The following is an 8941-nucleotide window of genomic DNA, read 5'->3' as shown; positions in this document are numbered from 1 at the left end:
GGGGCCCAACAAACTATACTTTGCAGCTGGAGCTGGGGTGGGAGAGGGAGGAAAGAGGGCTGCCCAGATCAGAAACATCTGGTGGCTTCTCTGCAGGAGGAGGAAGGTGCATTTAACTGCACAAGTCCCTCAGGGAAATCACCCGGGGCTGAGGCAGCCCAGTGAGCTGCGGGCTGCAGCCAGCGGCGGGAGGGGCGGGGGTGGGGCCAGAGGACAGAGGAACCGCGGGCCTGGAGGAGGTTTCCCGCCGCGGACCCCGGATGCGAGAGGTCTGGAGGAGGCAGGTGCGGCTAGAGTCTGGCACCCAGGACCACTCACCTTCCACCTGCTAAGGACCCGCTGCTGCCATGGGCTACCAGGGGCAGCAGCCCATCATCCCGCCACAGGTAACGCTGGAGGCTGGGGCAGGTTCTGAAGCCAAGTCCCCGCAAGATTCATTCACCTGCAAGGGAGGTCTGCTCACCTGCATTGGGTCCTGCCTTAGCACCACGGGGAGTTCTCCAGGAGAAAAAGTTTTGCCTTGATTTGACTTGTTTGTTTTCTTTCTTTTTTCTTTGCAGGCACTTTTAATGTAACCCCTTTAGTTTCATAAAATCACATCATTGGCTCCCTAACAGATCCTTTATGAGGTCCCATGTAGCAGCCCTTGAACTTGGCGAAGCTGTAATCAGGACATTTTAGGATGGAGTTTATTTACAAAGCTCTGTTGAGCTACTAGCCATTATTATTACTATTTATAATTATCTTCATTATTTTCTCATCATGATTGATGTTATCATCATTACTGATATCGTTAGTCTCCTACATTGCATATTTGTCTGACACGTTTCTGTCTTTTGAACTAGTAAATGTTTGTTTAATTTTATAATTATTGGCCATTTTATATGTTTAAATAGAGAGATCTAGCTGACAAAGAAACCCTCGTTTCTGAACATAAGCACAAAGGGAAAACTTGCCGTCAGTCTGCTGCTGTTTTTAATGTTGTCAACTCTATTATAGGATCTGGTATAATAGGTAAGTGTTGCTTTGTTGTCTTTTTAATTTTAAGTGAAGAGGCCAAATTTAAGACTCTTATTATGTTGCTGGTGTTTATTGAATTTTTAAAGTAAAGATCTTAAATGATAAGTTGGTAATTTTCTTTCATAAAAGTCTTCCATTTTTTTTCCAGTGTAACAATGGGCATCACTTAAGTTCCCTTTTCCCTGAAGGTTGGGTGGTGATCCACACTCTTTCTAAGTTTGAGAACATCCTCCACATGGGTTAGGGTAGGGGAAGCATCATATGAGAGATGCTGAAAATTTTTCATAGGCATCCTGGTTATTGATAATGTGACCTAATTTACTTTTTCCCTCTTCCTGAAGTGTCCATCATTACTTGAATCACCTTTCTATGACTTTCTTGAGGTGTAAGACCTCAATATTTGGAAATATTGGAGGTACAAAAATTTAATGTGAAAACATAACAATCTTGTGAAAAATTAAATCCAGACAATATTTCCTTACCCATCTATATAGTGTTAAATTTAAAGCACAAAACTTATGAGATATTGGAGGTACAAAAATTTAATGTGAAAACATAACATTCTTGTGAAAATTAAATCCAGACAATATTTCTTTACCCATCTATATAATGTTAAATTTAAAACACAAACTTATGAATTTATATCAATGTTAAATATCATTTACTAAATAAATAGAAATTGGTTAAATAAAAGTGCATATGATTTTTTAAACAAAGGAGCCAAATCATAATGGAAAGAAATGATCAGCTCATATTTTCTCAATTTGAGGCAAGGGGAAAGTTATGACAAAATTAAGTTCATGGCTAAAGGTAGTTATTTTTTTCATACTTGCTATTATTTTTGTTATTTGAAAAATATAATTTAAGAAAAAGTAGGGACAAAATTGAACCCTGCACTACTCATTGAGAATATTATTTTTTCCTGTAAAGTTTTGACATTTTAACCACAGACATCATTGAATAGTTACCCTTCATAACTTAATGTTTTAATTTTATCTATATTGTCCCAATATATAGATAATTTCCTTTTCAAATGGTACATCAAGTGGAGAAAGCTGAAGCAGAGTAGTGACACAGAGTTAAAGACTTATTTGAAATGTTGCCTCCATGTACCACAGATGAGTGGGCAGCTCTACTTGGCAGAATTCCAGACTTAATTTCTGATGTGAACATTTTATGCTGATCCATGTCAGCAACATTTAAAATGCCTCTTAATCTGTTCAGCAGACTTTTTAAAAGAAAAATATTTCAGAAAGTAAAATTTCTGGGTGGACATATTTTGAATATATTTTACTTTAAATACTTTATTGTTCATTTTCTAAACAATTCATAAGAAAATATTTCATATTGCCCCCTTCAGCTTTATTAAAATATTTTGGCCTTCTCATTTTTCTCTCCTTTTCTTACATGGTTGCCCATTTTGACTCCTTAAATCTCATCACCCTTCTGTGCTCTTTTTATCCTCTCTGTTTGCCCAGGTAAGAAAGCTTTGGGTCTTTACTCTCCATATTCTAGATCATATGATTCCTTCACTCTGAGGTGAACATTATTTGTGTGAACTGACATCTAATTTTCATTTGCTTCTTTCTTATTCTTATGCCATCACCTTATAAACTTGCTCTCTTGACATGTCCTTAATTTAAAACATTTTATTCTGAAATAAGTATTAATATATTAATGTTTAAATTTAGTAGTCATATGCATTGTTTATAATTATGTCCTATAACTATGTCAGTTTACTTAGCCTATTATATACAGGAATTGGGGAAAACTTCTGTATTTCTATATGTTTTATTAATATGATGGGTGGGGCATTTTGTGTGTTTTTTTCAGGATTGCCATATTCAATGAAGCAAGCTGGCTTTCCTCTGGGAATATTGCTTTTATTCTGGGTTTCATATATTACAGGTAAAATACTGTATAATTGCTAGTTCCTGCAACTTAAATTGCACAAGGACTATTTTACACACACACACACACACACACACACACACACACACACACTGTACAGTAATTGATTTTACTGGATCAAAGAATCCTAAAGAATTTAAACATTATGTCTGAGGAGATTTACTTTTCTTGCTAATCCTCTGAACAGATTAGAAAAGCATTACATATTCCCAAGCGTAAATCCTTTTCATGTGCCTTTCACTTTAAGCAGAAAGTGGTAGGTGGGAAAGTCATTTTAAAGGCTGATTAAAGCCAAGTCAGCCACGCACTGAAAGTGTCCTCAACAGGACCTCCTTTCCCACAGTGACCATGGGCAGGTGCACAAGAATGAGTGGCCTTTTCCAGCTACGTCTGTGCAGGTGGAACTGAAAGCCCTGGTATTCCCACCTTCCCCACGCCTGCTCAGGCTCCCCACCAGCCCCTGCCTCTAAGTGCAGCAACTGGGTGCTTTTCACTACTTCTCTTCTGCTTCCCCCTTTTCACGTACCATGTTCATTCACACCCACGTTTTGCCACTCCCCCCTCTAAGTGCAGACTATACACTTGTAATCAGCTCCTCTTCCTGTTGTCCTCCTCTCTGCCTTGTCATACCATCAGCTCACGTCATGACACATACAGGGTCTTTCCTCTTCCTTAGGATCACTGTGAAAGAGGCAGCAATCACAGAAACCGTCTGCTGTGGTTGCTGCTATGGTGGCCGCTATGTGTAGCCACCCTGATGCTTTTTTACCAGATAATGCAAAACACCTCAGTGTTCCCTTCTCCAGAGTGGTGACCTGAGCCTCAGTGGCACCGCCTTCCTTGATGAGGTTACGACCCCCAGCTGCCATGTCCCCACAGCCTCCAGCCAATGACTGACTGATGATATAGGAACTTGCCTCCAGGAAGGAACCGATGTGTGGTGCACTTGGAGCTCCACAGCATAGCTGGTCTCCACCTGGGACCTCATCCTTGCTTAGCCCTTGCCCTTGCCCTGTCCTCTCACTCACCTTCTCCTGGGAGCACTCCCTCAATTGCCCAAGAATCTCTATCTCAGCTCTGCTCCGGAGACCCTACCAAGATATTATCTACCATAAACTCTCAGGCTTCCAAGCCCAGCCTGTAACTGCTCATTTTCTCAGGCTGAGAAAGAGAGAGTAAAGCATGAAGTAGACACCCCGGTCAGGGCTGCAAAGGCACTGGCCTCCTTCCTCCTGCCTTCTCCTCACCACCCAAAACCTGAGCTGCTTTTAGCTTAGATAGTTCTTAATTTGTAGCTTAATTTGTAGCTTAATTTGTAACTTAGTAATGGGATCCATAACATTCAGAGTTGCTGGTGTTTAAAAATTGCAACCTATTCATACAAGCATTTATCACACAATAAAAAAATACCTCATTTAAGGATTTACCCTTATCATTTCTAATTTCCTGCTTCCCAGTCAATCAGCACTGACAAATAATTAATTTTCACCCAGGCATAATAACCATGGTCTATTTAAGTGCACTGTAAATATTTACACACATTAAATAAATTAAAATATATAGATCACCTAAGAACTCAATACTTAAGGAGAAGGAACAGTTTACTAACACTAAATCATCCTATCTAATAAAAGAGTAATATGCAAATTGACCATCACTCCAACACACAAGATGGCCACCCCCATGTGGACATAAGATGGCCAGCAGGGGAGGGCAGTTGGAAGGGACCAGGCCTGAAAGAGAGGGCAGTTGGGGGAGATCAGGCCTGCAGGGGATGACAGTTGGAGGGAACCAGCCCTGCAGGGGAGGGCAGTTGGGGGAAGCCAGGCCTGCAGGGGAGGGCAGTTAGGGGCAATCGGGCTGGCAGGGGAGTGGTTAGGGGATGATCAGGCTGGCAGGCAGGCGAGCAGTTGGGAGCCAGCAGTCCTGGATTGTGAGAGGGATGTCCGACTGTACCAGAGGGATTGGGCCTAAACAGGCAGTCGGACATCCCTCAAGGGGTCCCAGATTGGAGAGGGTGCAGGCTTGGCTGAGGGACACCCCCCCTTCCATGAATTTTGTGCACTGGGCCTCTAGTATTATATACAAATAAATCATGCTGTGAATAACTTTCTCAACTGATGCTATATATAAACCTACAGCAGTCATTGTGAGCAGTCCTTTGCAAAGTCATATATTAGTTGACTCATTAATTTAGCTATGTGATAAAAATCCTTATATTATTTTAATAAATAAAGGATACCCACACAAAAGCAAAATTTTTTAGAAATTATGATTAATTTTGTTTTTAATTAGACTTTTAAAATTTATAAGTAAGGTATAATATTACACTTTTCTTTAAATTTTTCTTTAAATTGACACTGTAATTACACAATAATTTGTCTCTAGTATTATCTTTTTGTCTTTTTAAGGCCTTTAATGAAATATGGCCAATTCAACAGGTAGTTTTTCAAAGTTCTGTTTGCATGTTTGTGAAATGTTGAGAAACAAAAAAAGAATTATAACTATTTACAACAGTTTTATTTTTAATTGCCATAAGATTTTGTTATTTGTTGATTAGAGTAAAATAATTTTTATTGTCCAAACATACAGAATTATTTAAAAGAAAATTTTCAAGTTGAATAACATAGACTCATTCGTGGATTAACTAAAATTTGCATATAATGTATTTAAATTGAGATCAAAATGTTATAGTGATTGATATTTGAGATTCCTAAAAGGTTTAAGATAATATATTTATAGCTTGTATTTTACAAGCAGATGAAATCATTTATATTTATTATTGACTAAATTCTTACCAAATTGTTAACTTTAAGCAATACTCTTGAACTTTTATGAAACCCAACATTCTCATTCCCAGCATACAGTTCTTCACCAAAATTTAAAACACCTGTGAAATTGGTTACTTCCTCTCTGTTACTCAGGTTTTCATTGATTATCTTCTTTGGCCAGTAAGTTGTTGTTTTACTGCCTTTAGCATCTGTCCACTTTCGATCAGTCCTCCATGTTGCTTTAAGTTAACGTTATAAAACCTTGACCTGATAACTGTTACAATCAAAGCATTCCAAGATTCCACAATGACAACAGGAACAAAGAAGTATTGCATTCAAATTCCTTCATAGTGTAGTCACAGTATGAATTTTCAGTCTCATCTCCAACTACTCTAACCTCTCTTTTACACTGTCATGTGTGGACCTCATGTTTTAGCTATTCTGGATATATCATTCCTCACATAGAGAATATGCTTTCACGCTGCCTTCCCGTGGATAGTCCCCCTGCTTGACATTCTTTTTTTTTTCTCTCTACCTGGTAAAAGCCTGTTCAAATTTTAAGGCACTACTCAACTCTTCTGTGAAGCTTTTCCTAGTTTTAAACAAAGGAATTAGAATTAGTTGCTATGACCTTTGTGCTTGCAGAATATTTTTAAATATAATTTATTAGGTCATTATCAAATTAAATTTGAACCCTGCTATATATTGATCATTGATTGATTTCAATATTTACTGACACTACTGCCATGTAGCAATGAAAAGCATTATCCTTGCCTGTATGAAGCTCACTATGTAGTGTCTCAGGCAGACAAAAATACATGGTTACAACACTTCATTAAAAATACCATAATAAAAATATGTGCATGATGATAGGGACATTGGCATTCAACACAGCCTCAAAGGAGCAGGCATATTTTGGGGAGTAGGAGATATCTCCACTAATGTTTATGAAAATATGAGTGAGCAAAGAAAATGGAAGGTTACTCTATGCAGATGGGAATGTGGAAATACAAAAGGGACTGTGTAAATATTCAGTCCAGTTGAAGTTTAGGGCTGATGTTTGTAAGTAAAGAAAGATGCTGGTAGAGAGTTTGCAGAGGTGTTTATGAAGGCTCTCATGAGTCGCTCTCATCGTTACCATTTCCTGAGGACTGGCCAGATGCTGAGCACGAAGCCACCATTATACTTAATCCTTCTGACTCCAAGAAGTAGGGATTCATGCTCTGCTTTTATGGAGGAGGAAATTGAAACTTTAATGGATTAAAATAACTTACTCAAGGTCTACAGTTACATGCGACAGAGCTGAGGTTGTGATTATGTACATGGATGCTGGGGCCAAACTACCAGGACCTGAAGCCTGACTGCTCCATTGCTAACTCTGTGGAGTTTGGCAATTAACCTTCTGTGCCTCACTTGTCTCATTTATTAAACGGGGCTAATAATGGCAACCACCTAGGATTGTTGTAAATATTAAATAAGTTAATACATGTAAAGCATTTAGAAAAAGGCCTGTGGAAATATTGTGTAAGTATTTGCTAGCATTTTTGTGGTTGTAATCTATATTAATAAAAGGGTAATATCCTAATTAGACTGGATGTCTTCTGGACATCCTTCTGGACAAAACCATGGTGGGGGGGCTGAGGCAGAGGCAGTTAAGGGTGATCAGGCAGGCAGGCAGAGTGGTTAGAGGTGATCAGGCCAGCAGGGGCGAGCGGTTAGGGGTGATCAGGCTGGCAGGCAGAGGCGGTTAGGGGTGATCAGGCCAGCAGGGAAGCAGTTAGGGTCATTAGGCAGGCAGGCAGAGGTGGTTAAGGGCGATCATGCAGGCAGGCAGAGTGGTTAGGGGCAATCATGCAGGCAGGCAGATGAGCGGTTAGGAGCCAGTGGTCCCGGATTGCAAGAGGGATGTTGGAGGAGTACTGGATTGGAGAGGTTTCAGGCCAGGCTGTGGGACTTACACCCGCCCTTCCCTGTGCACAAATTTCATGCACCAGGCCTCTAGTATAGTAATAATTCAGAAAAGTCAAGTCCTTCACCCAAGGTCACATAGTTAATACATAAATTTTTTCTGCCTCATAAAAAGAAGTTGATTTTTATTCAAAGTCTTTAAAGGATCCCCTGGAGTATTTTCAGCAAAAGACATGATCAGATTTATGATTTGGTTAAGACCCATTTGAGGAGGAATATTAAGAACGTCTTAGCAGATGTAAAAAATGTTTTAGTAGGGGGAGAGATTGGTGGATGAGAAAACTATTTGAAGGTTATTGCAGTAATCCTAAGCCTTTATCATATACCAGGCTAAAATAAAGCAAGTTAAGTATTAGAAATGAGGATATACAGTTGAATAATTTATGATGCAGTAATAAACTTGGTGACCAAAGGAATACAAAAGATGATGGATAAAGAGAAATCTAGGTGATTCTCAAATTTCTGTTGATACTATTCAGGGATTGGAGAAATATGGATGAAGAAGCAGGTTCAAAAACAAATATATAAATTAGAATTTGGATATTTTAAAACTGAGATGTCTATGAGATCTCTGATGTAAAGTGTTTATTAGGCAGCTAGATGTAGAAATCTGGAGTTTTGGATTCTGGGCTAGAGATACAAATTTGGGGGTTACTAATATCTATGGGAAATTGAAACCATGGACATGAATATAATCACAGTAGGACATCTTGAAGAGTGAGAAAAAAGTCTAAGAATTCTGGATAAAAGAAAACTGGTGAAAAACTAAGTATAAATGGCCAAAAAGGTAGGAGGAAACTCAAGAGAAAGTGAAGTCACAAAGGCCAAAGGAGGATGATCGAAAAAGAGGGAAATGGTAAACAGGAAAAAAAATGTTACTGAAAGAACAAATGAGATTAAGATTTAGGGTGTGACAATTGGATTTATCAACTTGGAGTTATTGAAGAACTTGAAAGAAGTTTCAATGATGTGGGAGAGACTCAGGGTGGAAATCATACTACAATTATTGGCATTTTCATCTTTGTCTTTTAATGCATTTTCAAGTTACTTAAAGGACCAAAAAAAAAAAAATCTCCTGTGGGTGGAAACATGAGTAAGAGAAAAGAGCAATGCTGAAACCGGTTTGGCTCAGTGGATAGAGCGTCGGCCTGCGGACTGAAAGGTCCCAGGTTCGATTCCGGTCAAGGGCATGTACCTGGGTTGTGGGCACATCCCCAGTAGGAGATGTGCAGGAGGCAGCTGATCGATGTTTCTCTCTCATCGATGTTTCT

This window comes from Myotis brandtii, unplaced genomic scaffold, assembly GCF_000412655.1.
Source record: "Myotis brandtii unplaced genomic scaffold, ASM41265v1 scaffold125, whole genome shotgun sequence".
In the NCBI taxonomy this organism is placed as follows: Eukaryota; Metazoa; Chordata; class Mammalia; order Chiroptera; family Vespertilionidae; genus Myotis; species Myotis brandtii.
Note: the sequence above shows the minus strand (reverse complement) of the source record.